The 16,015-nt window shown below is 37.7% G+C and overlaps 1 protein-coding gene and 1 non-coding gene across 2 annotated transcripts in view; both read right to left on the bottom strand.

Annotated features, from left to right (window-relative positions):
- NEDD4 (NEDD4 E3 ubiquitin protein ligase) overlaps nt 1-16,015 on the bottom strand; it is a 613,929-nt gene that overhangs the window by 441,314 nt on the left and 156,600 nt on the right. The window lies entirely within an intron of this gene.
- LOC129014748 (U6 spliceosomal RNA) lies at nt 8,291-8,393 on the bottom strand. The gene has a single exon (XR_008494294.1). It is a non-coding gene; the product is annotated as a U6 spliceosomal RNA (small nuclear RNA).

Here is a 16,015-nt window from a genome sequence, read left to right on the forward strand (position 1 = left end):
TGATTCTCCTGCCTCAGCCTCCCAAGTAGCTGGGACTACAGGTGTGCACCACCATGCCTGGCTAATTTCATATTTTTAGTAGAGATGGGGTTTCTTTTTTTTTTTTTTAGTACTTTAAGTTCTAGGGTACATGGGCACAATGTGCAGGTTTGTTACGTATGTATACATGTGCCGTGTTGGTTTGCTGCACCCACTAACTCGTTGTTTACTTTAGGTATTTTTCCTAATGCTATCCCTCCCCCATCCCTCACCTGACGACAGGCCCTGGTGTGTGATATTCCCTGCCCTGTGTCCAAGTGTTCTCATTGTTCAATTCTCACCTATGAGTGAGAACGTGCAGTGTTTGGTTTTCTGTCCTTGCGATACTTTGCTCAGAATGATGGTTTCCAGCTTCATCCATGTCGCTACAAAGTACATGAACTCATCCTTTTTTATGGTTGCATAGTATTGCATGGCGTATATGTGCCACATTTTCTTAATCCAGTCTATCATTGATGGACATTTGGGTTGGTTCCAAGTCTTTGCAATTGTGAATAGTGCCACAATAAACATACGTGTGCATATGTCTTTATAGCAGCATGATTTATAATCCTTTGGGTATATACCCAGTAATAGGATGGCTGGGTCAAATGGTATTTCTAGTTCTAGATCCTTGAGGAATCGCCACACTGTCTTCCATAATGGTTGAACTAGTTTACAGTCCCACCAACAGTGTAAAAGTGTTCCTATTTCTCCACATCCTCTCCAGCACCTGTTGTTTCCTGACTTTTTAATGATTGCCATTCTAACTGGTATGAGATGGTATCTAATTGTGGTTTTGATTTGTATTTCTTTGATGGCCAGTGATGATGAGCATTTTTTCATGTGTCTGTTCACTGCATAAATGTCTTCTTTTGAAAAGTGTCTGTTCATATCCTTTGCCCAGTTTTTGATGGGGTTGTTTGATTTTCTTCTTGTAAATTTGTTTAAGTGCTTTGTAGATTCTGGATATTAGCCCTTTGTCAGATAGATAGATTGCAAAAATTTTCTCCCATTCTGTAGGTCGCCTGTTCACTCTGATGGTAGTTTCTTTTGCCGTGCAGAAGCTCTTTAGTTTAATTAGATCCCATTTGTCTATTTTCGCTTTTCTTGCCATTGCTTTTGGTATTTTAGTCATGAAGTCCTTGCCCATACCTATGTCCTGAATGGTATTGCCTAGGTTTTCTTCCAGGGATTGTATGGTTTTAGGTCTAACATTTAAGTTTTTAATCCATCTTGAATTAATTTTCATATAACATGTAAGGAAGGGATCCAGTTTCAGCTTTCTGCATATGGCTAGCCAGTTTTCCTAACACCATTTATTAAATAGGGAATCCTTTCCTCATTTCTTGTGTTTGTCAGGTTTGTCAAAGTTCAGATGGTTGTAGATGTGTGGTGTTATTTCTGAGGGCTCTGTTCTGTTTCATTGGTCTGTATCTCTGTTTTGGTACCAGTACTATGCTGTTTTGGTTACTGTAGCCTTGTAGTGTAGTTTGAAGTCAGGTAGCGTGATGCCTCCAGCTTTGTTCTTTTTGTTTAGGATTGTCTTGGAAATGTGGGCTCTTTTTTGGTTCCATATGAACTTTAAAGTAGTTTTTTCCAATTCTGTGAAGAAAGTCATTGGTAGCTTGATGGGGATGGCATTGAATCTATAAATTACCTTAGACAGTATGGCCATTTTCACTATATTGATTCTTCCTGTCTGTGAGCACGAAATGTTCTTCCATTTGTTTGTTTCCTCTTTTATTTCATTGAGCAGTGGTTTGTAGTTCTCCTTGAAGAGGTCCTTCACATCCCTTGTAAGTTGGATTCCTAGGTATTTTATTCTCTTTGTAGCAATTGTGAATGGGAGTTCACTCATGATTTGGCTCTCTGTTTATCTGTTTTTGGTGTATAGGAATGCTTGTGATTTTTGCACAGTGATTTTGTATCCTGAGACTTTGCTGAAGTTGCTTATCAGCTTAAGGAGATTTTGGGCTGAGATGATGGGATTTTCTAAATATACAATCATGTCATCTGCAAACAGGGACAATTTGACTTCCTCTTTTCCTAATTGAATACCCTTGATTTCTTTCTCTTGCCTGGTTGCCCTGGCCGAAACTTCCAACACTATGTTGAGTAAGAATGGTAAGAGAGGGCATCCCTATCTTGTGCCAGTTTTCAAAGGGAATGCTTCCAGTTTTTGCCTATTCAGTATGATATTGGCTGTGGGTTTGTCATAAATAGCTGTGATTATTTTGAGATACGTCCCATCAATACCTAATTTATTGCGAGTTTTTAGCATGAAGGGCTGTTAAATTCTGTTGAAGGCCTTTTCTGCATCTATTGAGATAATCATGTGGTTTTTGAATTTGGTTCTGTTTATGTGATGGATTACGTTTATTGATTTGTGTATGTTGAACCAGCCTTGCATCCCAGGGATGAAGCCCACTTGATCTTGGTGGATAAGCTTTTTGATGTGCTGCTGGATTCGGTTTGCCAGTATTTTATTGAGGATTTTTGCAGCGATGTTCATCAGAGATATTGGTCTAAAGTTCTCTTTTTTTGTTGTGTCTCTGCCAGGCTTTGGTATCAGGATGATGTTGGCCTCATAAAATGAGTTAGGGAGGATTCCCCCTTTTTCTATTGATTGGAACATTTTCAGAAGGAATGGTACCAGCTCCTCTTTGTACCTCTGGTAGAATTTGGCTGTGAATCCGTTTGGTCCTAGAACTTTTTTCATTGGTAGGCTATTAATGATTGCCTAAATTTCAGAGCCTGTTATTGGTCTATTCAGAGATTCAACTTCTTCCTGGTTTAGTCTTGGGAGGGTGTATGTGTCAAGGAATTTATTCATTTCTTCTAGATTTTCTAGTTTATTTGCGTAGAGGTGTTTATAGTATTCTCTGATGGTAGTCTGTATTTCTGTCGGATCCGTGGTGATATCCCCTTTATCATTTTTTATTGCGTCTATTTGATTCTTCTCTCTTTTCTTCTTTATGAGTCTTGCTAGCGGTCTGTCAATTTTGTTGATCTTCTCAAAAAGCCAGCTCCTGGATTCATTGATTTTTTGAAGGGTTTTTTTTTGTGTCTCTATCTCCTTCAGTTCTGCTCTGATTTTAGTTATTTCTTGCCTTCTGCTAGCTTTTGAATTGTTTGCTCTTGCTTCTCTAGTTCTTTTCATTGTGCTGTTAGGGTGCCGATTTTAGATCTTTCCTGCTTTCTCTTGTGGGCGTTTAGTGCTGTAAATTTCCCTCTACACACTGCTTTAAATGTGTCCCAGAGATTCTGGTATGTTATGCCTTTGTTCTCATTGGTTTCAAAGAACATCTTTATTTCTGCCTTCATTTCGTTATTTTGCCCAGTGGTCATTCAGGAGCAGGTTGTTCAGTTTCCATGGAGTTGTGCGGTTCTGAATGAGTTTCTTTCCTTTTTTTTTTTTTTGAGGCGGAGTCTTGCTCTGTCTCCCAGGCTGGAGTACAGTGGCGCGATCTCGGCTAACTGCAAGCTCTGCTTCCCAGGTTTTACACCATTCTCCTGCCTCAGCCTCCCAAGTAGCTGGGACTACAGGCGTGCACCACCGACGCCTGGCTAATATTTTTTGTATTTTTAGTAGAGATGGGGTTTCACTGTGTTAGCCAGGATGGTCTCGAACTCCTGACCTTGTGATCCGCCCACCTCGGCCTCCCAAAGTGCTGGGATTACAGGCATGAGCCACCGCGCCCAGCCCTGAGTGAGTTTCTTAATCCTGAGTTCTAATTTGATTGCACTGTGGTCTGAGAGACAGTTTGTTGCAATTTCTGTTCTTTTACATTTGCTGAGGAGTGCTTTTCTTCCAACTATGTGGTCAATTTTGGGATAATTGTGATGTGGTGCTGAGAAGAATGTATATTCTGTTGATTTGAGGTGGAGAGTTCTGTAGATGTCTATTAGGTCTGCTTGGTGCAGAGCTGAGTTTAAGTCCTGGATATCCTTGTTAACCTTCTGTCTCGTTGATCTGTCTAATATTGACAGTGGGGTGTTAAAATCTCCCATTATTATTGTGTGGGAGTCTAAGTCTCTTTATAGGTCTCTCAGGACTTGCTTTATGAATCTGGGTGCTCCTGTATTGGGTGCATATATATTTAGGATAGTTAGCTCTTCTTGTTGAATTGATCCCTTTACCATTATGTAATGGCCTTCTTTGTCTCTTTTGTTCTTTGTTGGTTTAAAGTCTGTTTTATCAGAGACTAAGATTGCAACCTCTGCTTTTTTTTTGCTTTCCATTTGCTTGGTAGATCTTCCTCCATCCCTTTATTTTGACACTATGTGTGTCTTTGCACGTGAGATGGGTCTTCTGAATACAGCATACTGATGGGTCTTGACTCTTTATCCAATTTGCCAGTCTGTGTCTTTTAACTGGGGGCATTTAGCCTATTTACATTTAAGGTTAATATTGTTACGTGTGAATTTGATCCTGTCATTATGATGTTAGCTGGTGATTTTGCCCATTTCTTGATGCAGTTTCTTCCTAGCATTGATGGTCTTTACAATTTGGCATGTTTTTGCAGTGGCTAGTACCAGTTGTTCCTTTCCATGTTTAGTGCTTCCTTCGGGAGCTCTTGTAAGGCAGGGCTGGTGGTGATAAAATCTCTCAACATTTGCTTCTCTGTAAAGGATTTTATTTCTCCTTCACTTATGAAGCTTAGTTTGGCTGGATATGAAATTCTGGGTCGAAAATTCTTTTCTTTAAGAATGTTGAATATTGGTCACCACTCTCTTCTGGCTTGTAGAGTTTCTGCTGAGAGATCCGCTGTTAGTCTCATGGGCTTCCCTTTGTGGATAACCTGACCTTTCTCTCTGGCTGCCCTTAACATTTTTCCTTTCATTTCAGCCTTGGTGAATCTGACAATTATGTGTCTTGGGGTTGCTCTTCTTGAGGTATCTTTGTGGTGGTCTCTGTATTTCCTGAATTTGAATGTGGACCCACCTTACTAGTTTGGGGAAGTTCTCCTGGATAATATCCTAAAGAGTATTTTCGAGCTTGGTTCCATTCTCCCTGTCACTTTCAGGTAAACCAGTGAAATGTAGATTTGGTCTTTTCACGTAGTCCCATATTTCTTGGAGGCTTTGTTCGTTTCTTTTTACTCTTTTTTATCTAAACTTCTCTTCTCACTTCATTTCATTAATTTCATCTTGAATCACTGATACCCTTTCTTCCACTTGATCGAATCTGCTACTGAAGCTTGTGCATACATCACGTAGTTCTCGTGCCATGCTTTTCCGCTCGAGATGGGGTTTCATCATGTTGGTCAGGCTGGTCTCAAACTCTTGACCTCAGGTGATCCACCGACCTTGGCTTCCCAAAGTGCTGGCATTACAGGCATGAGTCACCATGCCTGGCTAATTTTCCTGTTTATCCCAGGAAATATTCCTATATTGAAGTCATATTTTCTGATATTAATATTGCCACACCAGTTTTCTTATGATTAGTGTTTGTATGGCATATTACTTTCTACCCTTTTATTTTGAACTATTTTTGTTTTATCATTTAAAGTAAGTTTCTTGTAGACAGGATGTAGTCAGGTCTCTTTTTAATTATTAAAGTTTAGAAAAAATTCACATAAAAGTCGCCATTTAAAACATTTTAAAAATGTACAATTTAGGCCGGGCATGATGGCTCACGCCTGTAATCCCAGCACTTTGGGAGGCTGAGGCGGGCAGATCACGAGGTCAGGAGATCGAGACCATCCTGGCTACACGGTGAAACCCTGTCTCTACTAAAAACTAACAAAATTAGCCGGGCGTGGTGGTGGGCACCTGTAGTCCCAGCTACTCGGGAGGCTGAGGCAGGAGAATGGCCAGAACCGGGGAGGCAGAGCTTGCAGTGAGCCGAGATCATGCCACTGCAGTCCAGCCTGGGTGACAGAGCAACATTCCATCTCAAAAAAAAAAATGTACAATTTAGTGGTTTTTAGACTATTCACAATGTTGTACAGCTGTCATCTCTGTTTAATCCCAGAACATTTCCATCGCCCCAAGAAGAAACTTGTACCTGTTGGCAGTCAATTCCAATTCTCCCCTTGCTCCAACCCCTGGCAATCACTAATTTACTTTATTTCTCTATGGATTTTCATATTATGGATATTTCATATAAATGCAATGTACAATATGTGGCCTATTGTGTCTGTCTTCTTTCAGCATGTTTTGAGGATTCATCTGTGTTGTAGCATGTATCATTCTTTTGCTTCTTATGGTTGAACAAAGTTTCATTGTATGGATATATTACATAAATTATCCAGTTCATCAGTTGATAGGCACTTGGGTTGTTTTTACTTTCTGGCTATTTTGAATAATGCTGCTGTGAACATTCATGTACAGCTTTTTGTGTGAACATATGTTTTTCCCTTCTCTTGGGCATATACATAGGAATAGAACGGCTGAGTCATGTGGTAACTCTATTTTTAACTTTTTGAGGAACTGCCAAACTGTTTCTCATAGTGGCTGCACCATTTTGTTTTCCCAATAGATTTGACTTAAAAAAAATGTATAACATACTCTTTTATTTAGTTGTGTTTACATCATTTACATTAAATGAAATTATTGATATTGTCAAATTTAAATCTATCATCTTGCTAGTTGTCTGCTATTTATTTAATTTGTCCTTTATTCTCTTTCTTTTTCTGTCTGCTCTTGAATTGGTGGGGTTTTTTTTTATTGTTGTTGATTTTTTTGTTGTTGTTGTTGTTGTTGAGACAGAGTCTCACTCCGTCGCCCAGACTGGAGGCTGGAGTGCAGTGGTGCGATCTCAACTCAACGCAACCTCCGCCTCCCGAGTTCAAGCAATTCTCCTGCCGCAGCCTCCTGAGTAACTGGGACTACAGGCACGTGCCACCACGCCTGGCTAATTTTTGTATTTTTAAGTAGGCATGGGGTTTCACCATACTGGCCAGGCTGGCCTCGAACTCCTGACCTTGTGATCTGCCCGCCTTGGTCTCCATAAGTGCTGGGATTACAGTACCACACCTGGCTGAATTGGGTATTTTTTTTTAATTCAATATTATCTCTACCATTGGTTTACTTATACTTCTTTTTAACTTTTTAGTGGTTGACATAGAATTTATAATGCATGTCTCAATTAATCAGTTTGCCTTCAAATAACATTATATCACTCCCATGTAATGTTAGAACTTTACAACAGTACACTCCAATTCCTCCCTCCAATCTGTTGTTCTATCATTTTCTTATATTTCACCTTTACACATGTTGTAAACCCAAAGTAGTCTTTCTATTATTTGCTTTAAATAGTTGGCTATCTTTTAGAGCAATTAAAATAAAGAAAAAAAGTCTTTTATCTTTGTCATTTCTTTGTGTAGATTTAAATTTCTGTCTAGTTCTGATTCTTTCTGAAGAAATTTCTGTAATACTTCTGTTTATATTTGTCTGAAAGTCTATTTCTTCTTTATGTATGAAAGATAGTTCCGTAACATATAAAATTCTGGTTTGCCAATTTTTTCAGCACTTTAAATATTTCTTTCCGTTCTTTTCTAGCTTGCATAATTCCTCATGGATAGTCTACTCTAATTCTTATATTTGTTGCTCTATATGTAAAATGTCTTTTTACATCTGGTTGTCTCTAAGATTATCCCTTTATCATTCACTTTTAGCACTTTGAATATGATGTATCCAGGTGGTTTTATTTTTGTTGCTCTTATTTATCCTGCTTATGGTTCTCTGACCTTCTCAGATCTGTGGCTTCATGTCTTACATTATTTTGGAAAAATGTTAGCCATCTTCAACCAATGTTAACTCTCCAAATATTTATTTGGTTTCTTTCTTTTCTCTGTCATTTCCACCCCCAACGCCACCCCCAACCCTATGTAGGATTACCATGCTACATAGGGTAGACCGTTTGATATGATACCACAGCTCTTGGGGGCTCTGAGCCGTTTTTATTTACCCACTTTTTTTCTTTTTGTCCTTCAATTTGGATAATTTCTATTGACCTACATTCAATTTCACTGACTTTCCTTGATGTTTTGAGTGCATTGAAAGTAATCTTTATCTCTGTTACCATGTTTTATTTCTAGTATTTCCATTAATTTCTTATAATTTCCATTTCTCTGCTGAAATGCTGTCTTTTTGTGCATGTTGTTAATTTTTTCCCACTAGAACCATATTAATTGTAGTTATTTTAAGTTACTTGTCAGATAATTTTATTGTCTACATTATCTCTTGAATCTTGTTCTTTTGGTTGCATTGTTTTTTGACAGTGAGTTCATTTTTTCTTGCTTTTATATGTCTCTTTCTCTCTTTTTTAATGAAATCCTTCATGAATTTGTCATCCTTCCACAGGAGCCATGCTAATCTTCTCTGTATCATTCCAATTTTAGTGTATGTACTGCCAAAGCAAGCACTTTCCTAATGTTCTATTAATTGCTAGAGAGTGTGTAGAACAGTAAGATTCAGGTAAGTAGTATTTATGCCTGAAAATGGGCAGGCATTTTTTTTTTCTTCTACCATTATTGTGTATGTGGGAGAAGGTTGTGTCAAACTTGCTCAGGAGTGGAGCTGGTTTTATGTTTTGCTGTTGCTGGGTTTGTCTTCAGTGTACCACCAGCTTCATTCCTCTGCTATTACTTTATCTTTAGGGTGAGGGTTAGTTTGCTGGATAGTTTTTCTTGAAGTTCCTAATCCCACCCTCAGGTTTTAGCCTTCCCTGTGTTCCTGAGTTTCAGAATAGGTCACTCTCCAAGGTATCTTACTTGCCAACAGCAAACTGTTGGTGTTTGATTTTCCTGCTGATGAGGCCAGGGGAATTCCCTGTTGTCTTAGTTTAGCCTCATTCTTCAGTAGATCCTATGTCCCTATGTCTAAGGATGGTGCTTTCTTAATCCTTTCACTCCAGTACTAGCAAAAAATTTCTAATGGTCTAGATCCAGAATGGTTTTATGGCTCCTCCCCCATCGGTTGGAAGTTTTTTCATCCCCAGCTTCCAGTTCACTTGTGGCCTAGGGATGACATGGTTTGCTATCCACCCCTCCAAACCCCATACCCCAGCTGGTTAGGTCTTTTGTTCTTAGTGGACAAAGGACCAAGCATAGCATGGTATCTTTCCCACAACTTGGCTACTACCATTTTCTAAGGCTCATCTTCATTGGATGCTTCTTCTGGTCTCTTGCTCTGTCCCCAATCTTTCTAATGAACACCTCATGAGCCCTAGGGAGAAGAGCCTATGAATGGGTGCAAATTCATGTCATGTACATGGCTCCAAAGGATTTTATACTCTCATTTTAGCTCACATCAGCCTTTAGCAATTTGTTTAAAAATTTTGGCTGAATTAATCTTATATACTTTTTAGTGGCCCCATCTTCCTGGTTCTGCGTAAGTGAGTCAGGTTCTTGCCCTTTGTGCTATTATTGTTATATATTTTGTTTGTCTATATTTTCTGAACCCACATGACTTTATTATTGTTATTTTTTTAAATGCTCAACATTCCCTTATATTACCAATAGATTTAACTTTTCTGAACTGTACCTTTTCTAAATTCCTTCATGTAGTACTGTGCTTCCATTCATTCTTGTTTAGCTTTAAAAAATTGTATCTTTTTTTCTTATAGTGTAGTTCTGCTTGCAATAAATTGCCTTCATTTTTCAAAGAGGTTCTAACTGAGTATAGAACTCTATACTCAGTTTTATAGTTGGCAGTTATATTTTCCTCTAGCACTTTACATATGCCATTCTATTGCCTTTGGCTTCCAAAAATTCTGTTGAAAAGTCAGTCTTATATCCTGTTGCTTCTTTGAAGGCAACATGTCTCTTTTCTCTGATTTTACAATTTTCTCTTTTCATTAGTTTTCAGCTATTTGACTTTAATATTGTTGGGTGTGGTCTCCTTTGTATTTTTCTTGGACTTCTCTAAACTTCTTTTTTTTATTTTAATTTTTTATTTTATTTTACTTTAAGTTCTGGGATACATGTGCTGAATGTGCAGGTTTGTTACATAGGTATACATGGGCCATGGTTGTTTGCTGCACCTATCAACCTGTCGTCTAGGTTTCAAACCCTGCATGTATTAGGTATTTGTCCTAGTGCTCTCCCTCCTCTTGCCCCGCGTGCCCTGACAGGCCCCGGTGTGTGATGTTCCCCTCCCTGTGTCCATGTGTTCTCATTGTTCAACTCCCACTTATGAGTGAGAACATGCAGTGTTTGGTTTTCTGTTCCCATGTTAGTTTGCTGAGGATGATGGTTTCCAGCTTCATCCATGTCCCTGCAAAGGACATGAACCCATTCTTTTTTATGGCTGAATAGTATTCCATGGTGAATATGTGCCACATTTTCTTTATCCAGTCTAGCATTGATGGGCTTTTGGGTTGGTCCAAGTCTTTGCTATCGTAAAAGGTGCTGCAGTAAACAGACGTGTGCATGTGTCTTTATAGTAGAATGGTTTATAATCCTTTGAGTATATACCCAATAATGGGATTGCTGGGTCAAATGGTATTTCTGGTTCTAGATCCTTGAGGAATCACCACACTGTCTTCCACAGTGGTTGAACTAATTTACACTCCTACCAACAGTGTAAAAGCATTCCTATTTCTCCGCATCCTTGCCAGCATCTGTTGCTTCCTGATAGCCGTTCTAACTGGTGTGAGATGGTATCTCATTGTGGTTTTGATTTGCATTTCTCTAATGACCAGTGATGATGAGCCTTTTTTCATATGTTTGTTGGCTGCATAAATGTCTTCTTTTAAGAACTGTCTGCTCATATCCTTCACCCACTTTTTGATGGGGTTGTTTGTTTGTTTTTTTCTTGTAAATTTGTTTAAGATCGTTGTAGATTCTGGATATTAGACCTTTGTCAGATGGATAGATTGCAACAATTTTCTCCCGTTCTGTAGGTTGCCTGTTCGGTCTGATGATAGTTTTTTTGTTTTTGCTATGTAGAAGCCCTTCAGTTTAATTAGATCCCATTTGTCAATTTTGGCTTTTGTTGCAATTGCTTTTGGTATTTTAGTCATGAAGTCTTTGCCCATGCCTATGTCCTGAATGGTATTGCCTAGGTTTTCTTCTAGGGTTTTTATGGTTTTAGGTTTTATGTTTAAGCCTTTAATCCATCTTGAGTTAATTTTTGTTTAAGGTTTAAGGAAGGGGTCCAGTTTCTGTTTTCTGTGTATGGCTAGCCAGTTTTCCCAGCACCATTTATTAAATAGGAAATCCTTTCCCCATTGGTTGTTTTTATAAGGTTTGTTGAAGATCAGATGGTTGTAGATGTGTGGTGTTATTTCTGAGGCCTCTGTTTTGTTCTGTTGGTCTATAGATCTGTTTTGGTACCAGTACTATGCTGTTTTGGTTACTGTAGCCTTATAGTTTGAAGTCAGGTAGCATGTCGCCTCCAGCTTTGTTCTTCTTGCCCAGGATTGTCTTGGCTATATGGGCTTTTTTGGTTCCATATGAAATGCAAAGTAGTTGTTTTTTTCGTATGTATTCATTTCATTAGAGAATTAGGTAAACCTCACATTACATGGCCAAGGCCAAAAAATTTTGCACAGTTAGAGTGTGTTGAAGAAACCAGCCACAGTTTAACCAGATTAGATTTCAACAAGGAGATGACTGTATTCCTCCAAATAACCTTCATTTAGGAAGAGGACATTCCTCCAATACGTGGAAAGACAATAAATGCCCTTTCTGCTCTCTGCCACTGAGGAAGAAATTCTCCCTCTTGAGGGACCAACACTATTTTGTTTTTTTTTTCTCTTTTCCCTTCTCCTTTCTTTGGTTTCCCCTTTCCACGAAGCTTCTTTAGTCGTCTTTGCTCATCCTTAAAATCCTGAAGCTCATCTCTTTTATAGATTCTGGTACTGCATTAAAATTTTCAATATTTTTATTCAATCTATTTTTTCCTATATGTTCTTTACAATATTTATTATTGTCATTTTAATCTCCTTGTATTATAAACATTAATATCTATAGTATTTGTGGGCCTCCTTCTATTGTCTATTTTTAAACCTGATTATTGCACATATTATCCTTTCTCCTTGTATGTCTTGTAATGCCAGATATAGTGTATGAAAGTATCATAGAGAAGGAGATGATGTATATTCCACCGGCAAGTGTTTCATCTTTTCTCTGCAAGGCAGATAATGTGAAAGGCTGATTCCCTCAATCCAAAAAAGATTAGGTTAGTTGCGGGTTTCAGTTTTAGTAAATTACAGTGCACCACTGGAGTGTCTTTGGGCCCATCATCCCATTTTGACTGAGTCTGTCATATTTTGTATCCCCAGCCTGGGTACTGTGGGAGATTCTTTTCTTTCCTTAAGAAATTTTGAGATTAGCTTTTTAGCCTCTGCTTTCTAGAAAATGTCTTTATGGGGATATGGCTAGTATTTTTGAAGCAGTTCTTCCTTGTGGGACTTTCTCTCTTAAACACTATATGTATTCTGCCTTTTAGAAACTTATTGCTGAACTTTTCCACTTTCCCCACAGGCCCAAAACTCAGTAAATATCTCATGAGGAAAGTTTCTCATAGGTTTTGGGTTCCTCAAAATTTCAATCTGTCATGACAACCTCAACTACCAAGAGATCCACGTTTTTTTTTTTTTTTCCCTCACCCACTCAGTCCCTCCCTCTATCTGCATCAAGTTCAGTCCTTAATCCAAGCTTAGAATTAGCAAATTTCTTGGGGGTAAGAAAATTGATTCTAACAAAATCGTATTAAAAAGGGGTCTTCCTCCTCTGGAGTATTATCTAGTCCTTGCTTCTGCATTACTCTAATGTCTTTAAAAATATGATTTTTGTCATTTATTTATTTTTCCTCTAATTGCTGCATTTGGAGCATTGGTTTGATATGACATTTTAAATTTACTCACAACATACATACATATATATATTTTTTAATTTTAAGGGGAAAAAAGCATGCATGTACTTGCCAGTGACAAGGGTTTTAAAAATGCTTTACTTGGTGTTTGCATACAGAAATGTACCTCATGAATTTATAGTTTTCTCATGTTTTAAAGTATTTGAAACCACCAACCTTTATACTTTGTTGAGAAGAGCTAGGGAAGAGAATGTCATATAGGAGGCTTTGGCCATAAAAGTGAACTGTGTTAAACAGGAGACCTGTTAAGGAATAATTTTTAAAAATTAAGACGTATCTCTTGTCTGGATACTATAGTGAATATATGTCAAAGATTTCTTAACTCATTATCAAGGGAATCAACAAGATGGTAAAGCTGGTTCAAACAAGAATTTGAGGAACCTAAGGTATATAGTTATCTAGTCAAAGGAAAGCTAAAATGAGTTTGCTAATAGATACTGTTTAATGTCCTACAGGGGAAGAAAACCACAACCACTGGCATTACCTTTACTTCCAGAGAGAAATCTGAAAGTTAACACCTAATTTTATGGAATTTAAGCCCTAATTAAGAGTAAAGAGTAAGTCAAGCAAAAATAAAATCCTCTAAATAATTCAGTAATTCTTGGAAAGGGCTGTTGCACAATAATTTAGAGTGACGTTAAAAAGGTATATATTCATATTTTTGCCTTACTCCAAAGTACAGACATATTTTCTTAGCATAATTTACTAAAGTGAAGCAAACTACCCAGAAATATTGTTTGTGTTCAGAAAATTTTAAAAATGTGACATGTCTACATATAGTCTCCCAACTTACAATGCTTTGACTTACAAGTTTTCAACTGTACAATGGTTTGAAAGCAATATGCATTCAGTAGAAATGGGTATGATGCTCTTGCAATATTGGACAGCTTGCAATAAGCTGTAGCTCCCAGTCAGCTGTGTGATCACAAGGGCAAACAACTGATACTCTACAGTGTGCTGTATTGCCAGATGATTTTGCCCAAACATAGGATAATGTAAGTGTTATAAGCCATTTAAGGCAGGCAATGCTAAGCTATGATGTTCAGTAAGTTAATTGTATTAAATGCATTTTAACTTACGGCATTTTTAACTTGTGATGGGTTTATCTGTACATAATCCTATCATAAGTTGAGGAACATCTCTATAAATATTGAGAGAAGACCTAGAGACTCTCCACCCACCCCACCCCCAGCCATGATCGCTGATGACAGCTTAAACTGCTGTGTGACAAGAGCCTTTGGTCTACGGAAATGAAGGATATTACTGATTTTAGTGTTAAACCTTCACATTGTGTAAGCCTTGAAAAATATGTACATTATGCAAGAATGACCTTAGGAGAGGGATAACCTTCCTTGTGTCTTCTGAACATTCTACCCGAAGGCAAATATTGGAGGGATAATGATAGATATAACTTCTCTGCATAAGGAATAAATTACATGAGCCAAGTTAAATAATGTATAAATGTGGTTGCTACAAATGAAGTCAAGATTATGCCTATTCTAACAATTTCCAGTAGGTTTATAGGGAAATGAAACTTCATCAATAAGAAAAAAAGAAAAGAATGTAACTGTCATAATATTTTTAATCTCAGAGAATTGACTATACTGAAGAAAGTTATCCGAAGAGGTATATAACAGAATCGTTGAAGCTGGGAATGATTCCCACGTCTGTCAGTCCCTGGCTAAATCATTTAAATTCTCAAGCCAGATTTTATGCCTAAGACTGAGTATTAATTAGAAAAACCAATGTTATTGCAAAGCCAGATGAATAACTTACACCTAGCATAGATCTGCTAAAGTGATTTCAACCATGTGCTGGGGTATCAGTAAATGACTTAAACCAGAAGCCAAAGCAAAGTTGACCTTCATAGCTTCAGAGGGATTTAATGAGTTTAAGATTCTTTTTTTGAATTAAGAGGTGCTACAGGATTTTTTTTCACTAATGGGTAAGAAAGGCATTGTCTGTGATAGAAATCTTGTATTGAAGAGGTTAAATGACATCTGAATTACTTGCGTATTGTCTTCAGCATTAGCAAAATTGCGGTGGTTTTGAATATAAGGGTTCCTATATGTTTGATGTGCTTTAAAATATATTTGTGTTGCAGAATGGCGAGGGGAAAAGTAGAACCCCTTTAAAGTTAAACGAAAAGAAAATTCCTTCAAAGATACTGGTTAACAGAGGTTAGTATATAGTTTAAGCCAGGGGTCCCTAACCCCCAGGCTGCAGACGGATACTGATCATGGTCTGTTAGGAACTGGGCTGCACAGCAGGAGGGGAGCAGCAAGCTAGCATTACTGCCAGAGCTCTGCCTCCTGTCTGATCAGCCATGATATTAGATTCTCAAAGGAGCCCAAACTCTACTGTGAACTGCCCATGCGAGGGATCTAGGTTGTGCGCTCCTTATGAATCTAATTTTTGATGATCTGAGGTGGAAAAATTTCATCCTAAAACCATCCCTCAGCCCCCGCCCCACTCTTAAGTCCATGGAAAAATTATCTTCCATGACAATGGTCCCTGGTGCCAAAAAGTTTGGGGACCACTGGTTTAAGCCCTCAGATAGTCAAAATAATTGAAAAATATAAGAAATCTACATTATCTACCCCATGAAGTAATTTTGTAATATTTTTGCACCTTATAAACAGTCTTTGACCTAGGAATTGGTAATGAGAATCGTTGTAGGTGACTACTTTCAGTCAGTTCTCATGGTTATTATTATGCTTTATAGCGCTACCCAAATACAGTATCCATTCCTAAGATCCGCAGTTTGAGGCACTTGATTCATCCAGGGATGATTAGATTATATTGGTTGATGCTAATCAAATTCACAAGATACTGTTTTCATGAACCAGAACATCAACTTCTTCATTTATAACTTTCTCATTTCTACCCTGAGCGGAGAATACCTACCCCTTAAATGTTGATATTCTGTCATTCTAAATGCTTCTTTCAAGTAAAAAAAGATTTTAGTAATCCTTCTTATTTAACATAGGTGAAAAACTTCTAAACAAAATGTGAGAAAAAGAAAGCAACAATATGTATTTTTAATCCATCAGAACAGAAGGGATTTTACTCTAGGAATGTAAGCAAGATTCAATAATAGGAAATATTTTTCTATTTGTAGAAAATTATTTGTATTTCTTAATATAAATAAATCACTGAAAACATC

This window comes from Pongo pygmaeus, chromosome 16 (genome assembly GCF_028885625.2).
Source record: "Pongo pygmaeus isolate AG05252 chromosome 16, NHGRI_mPonPyg2-v2.0_pri, whole genome shotgun sequence".
NCBI lineage: Eukaryota > Metazoa > Chordata > Mammalia > Primates > Hominidae > Pongo > Pongo pygmaeus.